General features: G+C 44.2%; 1 pseudogene; it reads right to left on the bottom strand.

The window, feature by feature from the left end:
• Positions 1 to 3,254: 3,254 nt before the first annotated feature.
• On the bottom strand, positions 3,255 to 11,554 carry LOC114043899 (annotated as a pseudogene).
• Between the last annotated feature and the right edge of the window lie 2,428 nt (positions 11,555 to 13,982).

Here is a 13,982-nt window from a genome sequence, read left to right as displayed (position 1 = left end):
TCCTCAAGGATAAGAAGAAAGTCCCCCTATACACCAAAATATTAATAGCAGTACTTTTGGTGGTATCCAAGAACTGGGAGTAAAAATAGATGCTCATTGATTGGAGGACTTTGTGGTACAAGAATATAATGGAATATTACTGTGCTGTAAGAAATTACAAATACATTTAATATAGAGAAGCATGAAAAGAGCTGCATGAACTGATGCAGAGTGAAACAGAGTCCATAAACATTTATTAAGAGCCTACTATGTGCCTGGAACTGTACTAAGCACTGGGGATTCAAATCTGAAAAAGAAAGACCCTCTGCCTTCAAGGCATTTACAATCTCATTGTAAAGACAAAACATAAAAAGAAGCTGAGAGGGCTGGCCTGGGGCTCTCTTTAAATGGAGACTTTGGGAGGGGTCCTTTGCTCTGCCCTCCAGCCCTCCAATGAAAGAGGCGGAGGGTCCTGAGGATGCCAGTGAGGTGTGAGGGTCAAAGCTACTGCCATCTTGGTAGAATAATGAGTGTCCTGATCATGAGGTTTCCTGTGATGGCCACATCAATGCAAATAGAAAAAACTACAACCACCAAACAACCAAAAGTGAATGTTGCAAAATTACAAGGAACAAGCATTGCCCCAGTGAAGAGACAGGAGAAAACATCTCCCCTCCAGAAGTGGGAGGTCCTTAGGCGGGGATGTAGGGAAGCTCTCATGAGCTAATGAATGTAAAGTGCTTTGCAAACATAATTGTTGCTGTCATTCTCTGAGCCTTCCACTTTCCTCCTGCTGACCTCAAGCACTGTTCACAGGGGTGTGCTGGTATATATTGTAGATCCCTCTCCAAACCATTTTGAACCCCAACATCTGAGATAGGCCCTAAACCTGGATTGGCCAATCAGCAGAGACATTTTGGCCCGCTCTGGGCTTAATCTGCCATAATGCTTTGCATTGTGTTGCTCTCTGAGCGAACCCAGAATGCCCCTTCCTGTGTCAACAGCTGAAGCTGATCAAGAGCACTCTTCTGTTTTTGACCACTAAGGCACCTTGATCCAGACACTACCTTAAATAGTGAAACTTTTCTTCTTAGTGTTTTATGCACATATACCGTGTTATGTCATGTTAATGGTAAAAGAAACACAGTTATCCTGGATCTATAATTTCAATTGACACTTTGACATACTCCTGTCTTATTGTATTTACAATCTATTCACTTAAGAATTTCCTTTCTCATATCATGGTTAAACATTTGGGGGCCATAATTTTGGCTGACATTGGCATCCTGAGCCAGGAAGGGAGGGAGGGGTGAGAGGGAATTGCTCTGAACATATAAAAATCCTCTTTGTCTGTCCATCTTTGGGTTCATTGTCTCACAATGAGCTCCCATGTGTCTCCCTATATGCAGGTTTAGTTGAGACACATAAACACTCACATTCAGGCTAATTTTGTTTGTCTTTCTAAGAAAGAACTTAGTAATGGTTGACAACATTTAACAACCAGCCTCTCCTAAAAAATAATATGCACATACACTCACACATTTAAGTTTAATCTGCATTATTAACATATTCTTAAGCTTAGACAATCAACGAAGCTATAAATCAGGCCCAACTGGTAGCAATGACTAATTTCTGTGGTTCAGGATCATCCTGAAAATGTAATAACCCACCGTCACAAACCAGGGAGAGCTGGCTCCTGCACATCCCTGTGCATAGGTGGGGAACATTAAAGGCATTTTCAGACTTTTTCAATATGGTGAACAGTTTTGCTGGGGGGGGGGGCGGAGTTCTCTTCATATTCTTTTCTTTTTTTCTTTAAAAATAGTATTTTGGCTCTTTGGAAGGGAAGAAAGATAAAAAGAGAATTTTTTTAAAAAATTAATTTATTTTTAGTTTTCAACATTCACTTCCATAAGCTTTTGACTTTTACATTTTTCTCCCCCTCCCTCCCCACCTTCTTCCCCAAGACAGTGCTCAATCCAATATAGGCTCTACATATACATTCCTTTTAAACATATTTTCACATTAGTAACGTTCTAAGGAAGAATTAGAACTAATAGGAGGAACCACAAGGAAGAGGAAACAAAAAAAAACAGAAGAAAAAATATAGCAAATAGCATGCTTCCATCTTCATTCAGACTCCATGGTTCGTTGTCTGGACGTGGACAGCATTTTCCATCATGAGGCCTTTGGAGATGTCTTAGATCCTTGCAATGCTGAGAAGAGGCAAGTCTATCAAAGCTAGTCATCTCACAGTGTGGCTGTTACTGCATACAGCGGTTCTCCTGATTCTGCTCATTTCACACTGCATCAGTCCACACAGGTCTTTCCAGGTTTTTCTGAAGTCAACCTGCTCATCATTTCTTATAGCACAATAGCATTCCATTACATTCATATACCACAACTTTTTCAGCCATTCCCCAGTTGATGGGCATCCCCTCCATTTCCAATTCTTTGCCACCAAAAAGAGAAATTTTATCGATGTAAAAATGAACGTCAACTAAAAAGCATTATTTAAAAAAGTTTTTTTAAATTGTGCTTTATATGCATTCTGTTATTTGAGCCTACCAACAGCCTTGTGAGGTAGGTACTGCAGGTATTTTTATCCCCGTGTTACAGATGAGGAAACTGAGGATCAGAGCAGTAGCATCTTCTTCAGGGCCACACAACAAGCAAGTGTCACAAGAATTTGAACCTAATTCCAACCTTCCTGGACATATTGAGGCGTCTAGTTTTCAGCATTCCTCTGCCCCCACTTTCCACATTTTGCCCTGGAAGTGATAAGCAAGTCAATCCATTATCTATGGAAACATTGTGACAATCCACTTCCTTATGGCTCCCCTCACCATCCCTGTGACTCCTCAAACAAAGAAATTCCTTTTCTGGACACTGCTCCCCTATTCAATTATCTCCCAGGATAGAATGTGAGCTCCTTGAAAGCAAGAATAGTTTTGCTTTTATATTTCTGTCCCCTGTATCTAACACAGTAGCTGGCACACAGTAGGTACTAAATAAATGATTTTTCATTCATTCAGTCGTTCATCGTGTACATTCACTAAGCCATATTCAGTAATTAACTTGAGGAATCTCACTTTTTAGCAGCTCCCCACCCCCACACAGTGTCTTGGTCAAAGGCAGACCCCATGGCACTTCTCCTGGGTGGAGAAAGCCAGCCAGAGGACAAAAGGGATCCAGAGTGGAGTCAATGAGAAGTAAGAACCAAACAGTGGGCAGAGGGTTGGAAGGGGTATAATGGTGGCCATGGTCAGACTTGCCTACAGTTTCTGGATCTTCTCTTCAAAGGCTTTGTCAGGGAGTAAAACTTCCACTGTGTAGCTGACCTTCTTGGGGTGGACCAAACTGTAGGTGTTGTCAAACCTCAGGACATCTGCAAGGCACAGACAGACATACAGAGAGGTATATCTTCTGTAGCTCCCCGCTGTCTACTGAATTAGGCCTAAGCTCCTAACTAGCATGGAAGGACAGGCCTTCAACCTGCCTGCCAAGCTTTGTTTCTTAGTACTCCCCTTGAAGCATTTTATGGAGAAGGGGTTGATCAGGGGACCCCTCACCATTTGAGGTTCTCCAAAGCCATTTGAGGAAATTACAGGATGAAAGGGGCAGGTAATGGAGACAATGAGGTGCAAAGATTTTGCCTCTTTCACATGCTGAGTGTTGCATTCATAGCTTTCAAATTGCCTACAACCTTGAGTGACTCATGACCCATGAGTATAGGGATCTATTCACAGACTTTAGAGGGTGTGAAGCTGATGGTGGCCCATTTGTACTTTGTAAAGGGTTTTCTCCTTACAGACTTGAATGAGTCAGTGCAGAGAAGTGTTTCTACTTGTTCTGCATCAAGTTGACTGAGTTATAGGGTGGCTAGCCATTAGATGACTGAAAGGTCAGCCATACCTCTGATGTGGCCTTAAAAGCTACAAACCAGCTCTGATAAAGTTATATCTGGCAAGAGAAAAGAAAGATAGTTATAGAGGAGGGTTTCTGTTTCACTCTTTTTTTTCCACAGCCCATTTTTCAGAGTACAGTAGTGAATTTCTTTTTTTCTCTTCCACCCCCAGGCACCTAAGTAATGGGGTCTCACAGTACAGAAACTAAAAACAAAACAAGACCAAACAAACCCAAGCATTGACTAAGCATCTGCTGTATGCCAGGCATGTAAAAAAATTTCATTTAATCTTCAAAACAACTCTGGGACCTAAACATTATTATAACCGATATTTTACAGTTAAGGAAACTAAGGTAAATAGAGTTGAAGTGACCTGCAGAAGGTCACACAACTAGGAAGTGTTTGAGGCTGAATTTGAACTCTTGTGTTCCTCCCTCCACTATCCACAGCACCACTAGCTGCTGGACTCTCCCTTTAAGAAATGCCATTCCCACGAGGAAACAGGGCCAGAGAATATAGCTTCAGAACACAAAGAGTATCAAGAAAAAAAGATAAGGGAACAGCAAGATGGCACAGTGGATAGAGCACTGGCCCTGGAATCAGGAGGACCTGAGTTCAAATCTGGCCTCAGACCAAACACTTGACACTTGCTAGCTGTGTGATCCTGGGCAAGTCACTTAACCCCAATTGCCTGAAAAAAAAGAGAGAGAGAGAGAGAGAGAGAGAGAGAGAGATGCCATCCCCAAGAGGAAACAGGCCCAGAGCATATAGCTTCAGAATACAAAGAGTATCAAGTACAGAGTATCAGGAAGAAAAGATAAGGAACCTAAAGACATTTGGAGTTCTTCAGGGCTGGTAGTGTGAGTTTCCTTGACCACATGCATTTCCTCTGTGTGTGCCTCTCTACTAGAATACATTATAGATGTGATTACTTTTTTTTTTTTGATACTATGTGTATTTGTGGGAGAGGGCATCTTAGGTTTATGGGGGGAATGCTTTATAACCACTATTCATGCCATCCACTTCAATAAATGTCTTTGCTTTGAGCTAATTTGGTCAACTAGCTGACTATTAAAGGGAAATACACACCAGTGGGGGCTCATGAGTTAGTTTTAGTAATATGAACCTACATAGTACCTTCAATCTGGGTTGGTCATCATTTGGGTGACCCAGATTGCAAGTACAATGTGGTGGGAGGGGAGGTAGCCCAGAGGGGTCACTACACCCATGTCCCAACCAAATAAGACTAGACACTAGTCCTTGCTCTTATCTGAGCCCTCCTCCACCTCAGTACTGTTGCTCATACTGACCTCTATACCTGGAATGAGCTAGAAATCCCCACCACCACTCATCTTCATATGGTAAAGTCTCTCTCTTCCTACAAGGCCCAACACAGGTACCCCCAGGAGCCAGAAATCTCTGCCCGGCATGGGGGACACTACAGAGAAGGGAAGGAGAACATTTAAATGGAGCCCAAGTGTGGATTGGTGGACACAGAAGACATAAAAGGTAACTCCACATTAAAACTTGAGGCTGAGGGGCAGCTAGGTAGCACAGTGGATATTGTGATACTGGCCTTGGAGTCAGGAGGACCTGAGTTCAAATCCAGCCTCAGACACAAGACACTTACTAGCTGTGTGACCCTGGGCAAGTCACTTAACCCCGATGGCCTCACTTAAAAAAAAAGCAAAAAACAAACAAACAAAAAAAACCAAAAACTTGAGGCAGGGGGAAGGAGTACTCAAGGAAAGTGGAGATGGGAGAGAAAACAGCAGCAGAGATGGCCCCAGGGCAGAGCCCCAGGTGAAATCTGGCCTTCCCCTAGCCTGGGGGGCACTTCCTCACACCAGAACAAGGTAGGGACAAACCACAGAGTCACAGGAGAGACCCCAGGCCCACCTAGTCCAACTCACACACAAAAGGATCCCCCCATGACATATCCAACAAACAACTATGGAACCTCAGCCTGAAGACCCCCTAGTGAGGGGGGACCCACCCCATCCCGTGGGTGCCCATTCCACTTGGGGCAGTTCTCATCAGGAGGAAGTTCGTCCTGGCTCCAGGCTAGAACTAGGCTCTCTGCACCTTCGTCTCCTTGCTCCTGGCTTTGCTTCCTGGGGCCACTCAGAACAAACCATCTCCCACGGGACAGCCCCCTAAGTACTAGAACAGCTGTCCTGCTCCCCACCCCCACTCCTGATCTCTCCTCCTGCCTGATCATGCCCAGTCCTTCAACTGATCTTCTGGGGCATAGAGAGCCCTGGCTCTTCCTGCTGCCTCCTCTGGGCACTCTCCAGATGATCACTGTCCATCTTAAACTGTGGTGCCCAGGACTCAACCCTGTAATTTAGATGAAGCATGACAAAGGCAAAGAAGGGTGGGACTGTGGCCTCTTTGTTCCTTTAGGTTCTCTCTCCTTAATGCAGCCCAAGGTGGCATGAGGATTTTTGGCTGCCATAACACTCTGCTGATTCCTAGCAAGCTTGCAGTCCACTGAAACCCCTAGATCCTTTTCAAAACAGCCTTTATGAATCCAGGCCTTTCCCAGTTTGTATTTGTGAAGCTGGTACTTTGTGTCCAGGTGTAAACTTTGTATTTATTCCTGTTGACTTGCCTCTTATTAGATTCAGACCAATGTTCTAGCCCAGGGCTGGGGAACTTGTGGCCTCCAGGCCACATGTGGCCCTCTAGGTCCTCAAGTGTGGCCCTTTGACTGAATCCAAACTTCACAGAAGAAATCCACAGGTTCCCCACCCCTGTTCTAGCCTCTCAAGAATCTTGCATTCTATCTCTGGATTAGCTATCCTTCCTTGTTTCAAGTCATTTGCAAAACTGATGACTTTATCTAGGTCAATGATAAAAAAAAAATACTGACTACACTACCAAGCCCATATCCCTCCACTGGAGATCCCCTTCCATGCTCAGGAGGCATCATTAACAACCACTCCTTGGGTTCAGTCATCCAGCTAATTCTGGACACACCCCCCCTTTAGCCTCCATGCCTCCATTTGCTAGAATATGGTGAGATTTTTTATTAGCATTAGTGAAACTGAGGTAAACCACATCCACAGCATTCCTCTCCTCTCTTCCCATCCTCTTTTTAACTCTCTAGGGTCTGGCTTCTGACCTCATAGCTCAGTCACATCTGCTCTCTTCCAAGCTGCCAGTGACCTCTTAGTTGCCAAATCCAATGGCCTTGTCTCAATCCTCATTTTCCTCATCCTCTCTGCAGCCTTTGGCATTCCTGATCACCCATTTCTCCTCAATTCTCTCTTCTCTCTAGGATTTCAGGACCCTGTCCCCTCCCCTGGTTGTCCTCCTCCCTCTCTGACTGCCCCTTCTCGGTCTCCTTGGCTGAATTCTCATACAGATCACATCCTCTAACTGCAGGTGTCCCACAGGGTCCTTTCCTGGTCCCTCTTCTCTTAGCGATCCATGGGCTCCATTGTCATCTCTATGCAGATGATTCCCTCATCTAAATATCCAGCCCTAGCCTCTTTCCTGCCCTCCAGCATCACATCACATCATCAACTACCTTTCCAGGATCTCCAGCTGGATGTCTCATAGATGTCTCAAACTCAGCATGTCCCAAACTGAACTCATTATCTTTTCCCCTAAGTCCCCCCACTCCAACCTACACACACACACACACACACACACACATTTTCCTTTATTACTGTAGAAGGCAACACCATCCTCCAGTCCCTCAGGTTCACAGTCTAGGAGTCTTTCTGGACTTCTCACTATAGGTCTCCCCCTCCCCCTCCCCCCATCTAACCTGTTACCAAGTTGATTTCACCTTTGCAACATCTCTCAAATATGCCCCCTCCTCTCTTCGGATGCTGCTATCACTCTGGTGCACCATCCTCATCACCTTACACCTAGACCATTGTAATAGCCTACCAGTTGGTCTCCCTACATCGTCTCTTCCTGTTCCAGTCCAGTCTATTTAGCTGCCAAAATAAATTTCCTGAAGTGTTGGTCTGATCATGTTATCCCATACAAACCCCCCCATCAACTTCAATGGTATCCCAATTCTAGGATCAAAATAAAAACCCACTGACATTCAAAACCCTTCACAACCTAGCCCCCTCCTGTCTTTCCAGTCTTCTTACCCCTTACCTCCTCCCACATCCTTTTCCATCTAATTAACACTGGCCTCCTGGTTGTTCCACAAACAAAACACTCCCTCTCTCTCCACCCTTGGCATTCTCTCTGGCTGCTTCTTATGCCTGGAATGCACTCCCTCCTCACATCACCCTCCTGGCTGGACTGGCTTCCAAGCCTTAGCTAAAGTCCCACGTTCCACAAGAAGCCTTTGCCCTATCCCCTTAATCTTATTTCCCTCCTATTGATTATCTCCAATTTATTCTGTGTATAGCTTGTTTGTACACCTTAGATTGTGAGCTCCCTGAGAGCAAGGACTATCTTTGGCCTTTCTTTGTATCTCCAGTGCTTAGCACAGGGCCTGGTTCACAGTAGGTGCTTAATAAATGTTGATGGATTGACAGACTGTTTTAGTAATCTTGTCCAAAAGGGCAGTGAGGTTGGTTCAGCTAGGGTAACTTGTTCTCTATGAAGCCAGGCTGGCTCTTTGTAATCCTCATCTCCCTTTCTGGATATTCTCCAACCATATCTTTAATGATCTTTTCCTGACTTCTTCCAGGAATTGAAGCCAAGCTCATTGCTTTTGGTTTGTAGACTTTCTGCTTCCTTTCCAAATCAGCACATTTTCCCTCCCCCTTTCCTCATGAGATTGCTCCCATTTTCCATGATCTTTCAAATATGTCACTCACAGACACCAGGTTCTGTGCAAGTGAGAGTGCCATCCTCAGGGACCAGGTGAGAGTTGTACTTCTGGGTGGGCAGCACCTCAATCATCTCCTTTGCCCTCTGTCGCTCCCCCATCTTTGTCTTCAGGTAAATCCCCACGCCAATGTCCAACCCATCCAACATGGGCTGCCATCTGCAGAAGGAGAGACGTTGGTTCCTCTTGCCACGTGCTCTGCCCTCGCTAGGATCCTGTGCCCCATGCTCCTGCTGACACACCCCCACAGCTCCCTTCTGGGGAAGGGGAGACTAGACAGACCCCTACCTCAAGACACAGCCTGGGAAGAGGATCTCAGTCTCCACCTGGTGGCAGGAGCCCCAATTGACAGACACTGTATGCTCATACTGCATTTTCATCTGGTTCTGTAGGTAGTATTTCTTGGGGACCACGCCCCCATATTTAATCTGCCAGAAGAGAACGTGATGACCTTTGGGCTGATGGATCTGCCCTCAGCTCCTGTTCCACTCCTGGCCCCTGGGGGTTTCTTACCTTGGTCAGGTATTTGGGGCTCCCATCAGGGTCTGTTAGGGTTCCCCCATACTCTGCAGGCAACTGGTCAGGGCTAATTAATTTCTACAAATCCTCCTTCCAGTTTGCTGATGGGAGAAAAAGAAGATTCTAGAGTGAGAGGAGGAAGAGATTCCAAGAAGAGATTTGGACAATGAGCCCAATCCTTAAGACCTTGCATGTTCTCCCTAAGGACAACTGAGCTCCACTGGGGAGAACATGCCTCCAGGTGTTGGGGGAATGTGGGTTCTTGAGTTCTTGCTAGAGCCTCTCCGTAAATGGCTCTTTGTAAAAGCTAATTGAATTTAGTTGGTTAAGTGATGTTGGTGTGATGATCCCTTGGAGGGTAGAGATTCTACCCTCTAAGGGAGATTCTAACTATGTGATGATGTTTTGTTTTTCATTCAGTGTCCAAGTCTTCCTGACCCCATTGGGGCTTTCCTTGCCAAAGACACTGCAGTGGTTTGTCATTTCCTTTCATGGTTATTCCTCTGCAGACTGGACTCCATGCTGAAATGGAGGTCCTGCTCTGATCCTGGGGTGCTGCTTGCTTCTGAACTTCCTCCTTTCCCTGTACACAACACAGGGCCTCCCTAAGCAGGTCCACTAGTCTTGTGCATAGGTCCCTGTCACTGTCAGCCTTAGATCTGTGGTCCAGAACCAGGTAGTGGGCAACAAAGCTGCTCATTGGCACCTTTCCCCATCAAATGATCTGTGTGGGTCTGAGCCCTCATCTGGCCCTGGTGCATGGTCTTTGCCAGAAAGATGGAGATCTATCTGGTGACGCTGGAATCCTTGCTGTTCCTTGCACAAGCCCCTCCATCTGCCACCTCTGGGCACTGGAGTTGGCACCAGTGCCTGGAATTTTCTCCCTCCTCATCTTCACTTCTGGATGTCCCTGGCTTCCTTCAAGTCCCAACTTAAATCCCACCTTCTGCAGGAAGTCTTTCCTGGTCTCTCTTCATCTAGTGCCTTTCTTCTGGTGATTATTTCCTAGTCATCCTCTATATCACTTTTTTGGTCCATAGCTGTTTGCAGCTTTTCTCCCCTGTTAGACCATGAGTTTCTGGAGGGCAGGGACTGTCTTTTGCCTTTCTTCTTACTCCCAGTTCTGTGTCTGGTACATAGTTAGCACTTAATAAATGTTTATTGACTGACTGAAAAACAAATGTGCCGAAATAATATCCCAGGCAAGAAAGTTACTTGTTTCATGAGATCATAGAACTACAGCTGTCACAGACTGTAGAGACCATCTGGTCCAACCTCTCATTTTTCAGAAAAGGAAACTGAGGACCAGAGAGGTTTCACTGATTTGCCTGCGGACATACAGGTGGAAAAATGTCAGAGCTTGGATTTGAACACACAGCCTCAGACTCCAAATCTATTCTTTCCATTAGCCCATCAAAATCCCTTCAAGGATCTGTGATTCTGTCAATTTGAAGACTCTAACCATGACAAGAGATCCCTACCTCTTTGGTCTTCATGATTTTTTGTGGCTCCAAAATCATTTCTCACTGGCCAACCGAATGACAAGCCTCTCTGAACTTCTCCTTTCGCCCTGCCTGATCCCTTATTTCCATTCCCCTTAACACCCTCCCCCAAATGTCCCCAAATGCAGCCCACCTTTTCCACTGTGCCCTCTGGAATGCCTGGCATGTAGACAACAAACTTGCTTTCATCTTAAATCTTTTTTTTTCTTACTCCTTCCCTCACCTGGCTCCCTCCTCATGACACCTCCTTCCTAGTCTCCCTTTCTAGCCATGGCTACCCTTTTATTCATTTCCCCAGCTCACAGGTTGAGATGAAGAAGTTGGGACACTCAGTCCCTTTTAGCTATTACCACGGTCTCCCTCTACCTCTATCACTTATTTACTCCTCCTCCTTTGAGGTTCACTCAGTCCATATCTACTACCCAATCAATATCCTGATAGCTGCTATGTACATATGTCCAGGTGACTTCCCTTCTTTCCTATGTGAATTTAGGGCATGCCTCAATCTTTGTCTCCTCCTCAACTCCTGCCCTCATACTAGGGGACTTCAACAAACATCGATGCTCTGTCAAACACTCTAACCTCATAGCTCTTCAATTGATTCACTTCCCCTGAGCTACTCCTCCACCCCATCTCAGCCACACACAAAGATGGTCATAACCCTTCATCTTGCCATCACCCACAAATGAAACACATCTATGCTCAAGAACTAGGAAATTCTCTTGTCTGATCAAATCTATTAGTAATTCTGACCCCAATTCCATTTCATTCCACCTCTTCCTCTGCCTTGCAACCCTAAATCCTATCTTTCACCCTCACCATGACTTCCAACCCCGCCATTGCCCAGTTCTTTCACAAGCCATCACCCTTGCACTGGCTACACTCTCTTCCCTTCCCCATCTTGATCCCTTGGTGAACCCATTTAACTCTACACTGTCCTCTTCTCTTGTGTCCCTTTCCCCTTTATCTTATCACTGATCTAGTCCTGCCTTAGATCCCCCATCCTCAGAAAAGAAAACCCCTTACTTGATCCATCCATCCCTGCTAGCTCCCATCCCATATCTTTCCTCCCTTTTTGGACTAATCTCCTTAAGAAGATCATCTACAACAGGTGAATCCACTGCCTTTCCTTTCACTTTCTTCTTAACTTTCTACAATCTGGCTTCTGACCTCATCAATCAATCAGAATTGTTCTCCTCAAAGTTACCCATGATGTCCCAACTATCAAATCCAATGGCCTTTTCTTAATCATCATCCTTCCTAAGCTCTCTTCAGTCTCTTACACTGTCTACAGCACCCACAGTATTCCATAATATTCTCTTCATTCTAAGTTTTTGGGATACTCCTCTCTCCTGGTTCTCCTTTGACTTATGTGTCCATCCTTTCTCAGTCTCCTTTTCTGGATCTTCATCCAGGCCCTGTCCCCTAATCTTGGCTATCACCCTTTTCTCTTCTCCCTCTATACTATTTCACTTGGTGATCTCATCAGCTCCCATGGATTCAATTGTTATCTCTATATTGATCATTCTCAAATCTACTTACTGAGTTCTAACCTCTCTGCTAACCACTGTCTCACATCTCCAGTTGCACATTGGACATCTCAAACTGCATGTCCCATAGACATCTTAAATTCAACATGACCATGCACTTTCCCTCTATTGCTTCTTTCCAATTTATCTTGTCTCTAGCTTGTTTGTGACATAGTTGTTTGTATATTATCTCCCTTATTAGCCTGAGTTGCTTGAAGGTAGGGAATGTCTTTTGCCTTTCTTTATATCCTTAATGCTTAACACATAGTAGGTGCTTGATAAATATTTATTGTCTGACTACCTGACCATCAGACACACAGTCTGTCGGTAGGCTCTTAAGATTTTACACTTTGGGTTATGTTGTAATTAGGGAAGCATGGAAAAAATATACCTGTCAGATCTACGGATAAGGGAAGAGTTTATAACAATAACAAAAAAGATATAGAAGATCACAGGAAGTAAAATGGTGAGTTTTGATTACATGAAATTAAAAAGCTTTAGCACAAAAAAACCCAATGCAGCCAAGATTAGAAGCAAAGCAGAAAACTGGTGAAAATTTTTTTACAGAAAGTTCCTCTGATAAAGGCCTTATCTTTCAGATATATAGGGAACTGAGGCACATTTGTAAAAAAAATAAATAAATAAATAAAAGCCATTCCCCAGTTACTAAATGGTCAAAAGATATGAACAGGCAGTTTTAGAAGAAGAAGTCAAAGCTATAATAATCAGGTGAAAAAATGCTCTAAATCACTACTGATTAAAGCAATGCAAATTAAAACAACTCTTAGGTACCATCTCACATCTGTCAGATTGGCTAACATGAATGAAAAGAAAAATGACAAATGCTGGAGGGGATATAGAAAAATTGGGACATTAATGCCTTGTTGGTGAAGTTGTGAATAGCCATTCTGGAGAGTAACTTGGAACTATGCTCAAAGAGCTCTAAAACTGTACATACTTATTGACTCAACAATACCACAACTAGGTCTGTACCCCAAAGAGATCAAAGAAAAGAGAAAAGGACCTATTTGTACAAAAGTATTTATAGTAGATCTTTTTGTGGTGGCAAAGAATTGGAAATTAAAGGGATGCTCATCATTGTTGTTGTTCACAAGAACCAATGATATCAGGAACATGATGTCTTGAGTTGCAAGTAAATTGGATTTAAGTGAGGCAGGACTGTGCAAAATCATCAGCCTCACTCTCTCCTCCTGAGCCATCTGGGTCCAGTGGCAAGATATAGATCAGGATGACTAGAGATGAGCAGATATAGTGGAAGAACTTGGCCTTTTTAAACTAAAGTTTTCCCCCAGGTCTTAGTTTGTCTGAGGCAACACCCATCTAATGGTTAAGCTAGGTAGAAATGAGGCAAAAGATGGCCTCTTTTACCTACTCAAAAAAAAATCAATCTGGGAGGGGAAGCCCCTCAGGGTTTCTGGCTACAACAGTGACCATTGCTTTTTACACTTACTCTGAGCCAACAACAATGGCCAACTGAGACTTGGGACATATTATTGTCTAATCAGTGAGAGCTAGAATGATTTGAGTTGAAGGTATAGTCAAGTAGCTCCATTTGAATCTCAATGGGCTTTATCAAAGACTGGTTTTCCAGAGCTCAATTTAAAGAAATTTATATTCCTCTGAGCAGAGCACCCACATATAATTGTATGAGTCCAGATGTGGAGGAGGGAGGGAGGGAAGGAAGGAAGGAAGGAAGGAAGGAAGGAAGGAAGGAAGGA

The sequence above is a fragment of the Vombatus ursinus genome, unplaced genomic scaffold, assembly GCF_900497805.2.
Source record: "Vombatus ursinus unplaced genomic scaffold, bare-nosed wombat genome assembly UNPS02001287.1, whole genome shotgun sequence".
NCBI classification, from domain to species: Eukaryota; Metazoa; Chordata; class Mammalia; order Diprotodontia; family Vombatidae; genus Vombatus; species Vombatus ursinus.
Note: the sequence above shows the minus strand (reverse complement) of the source record. Positions and strands in the feature narration are given on the sequence as shown.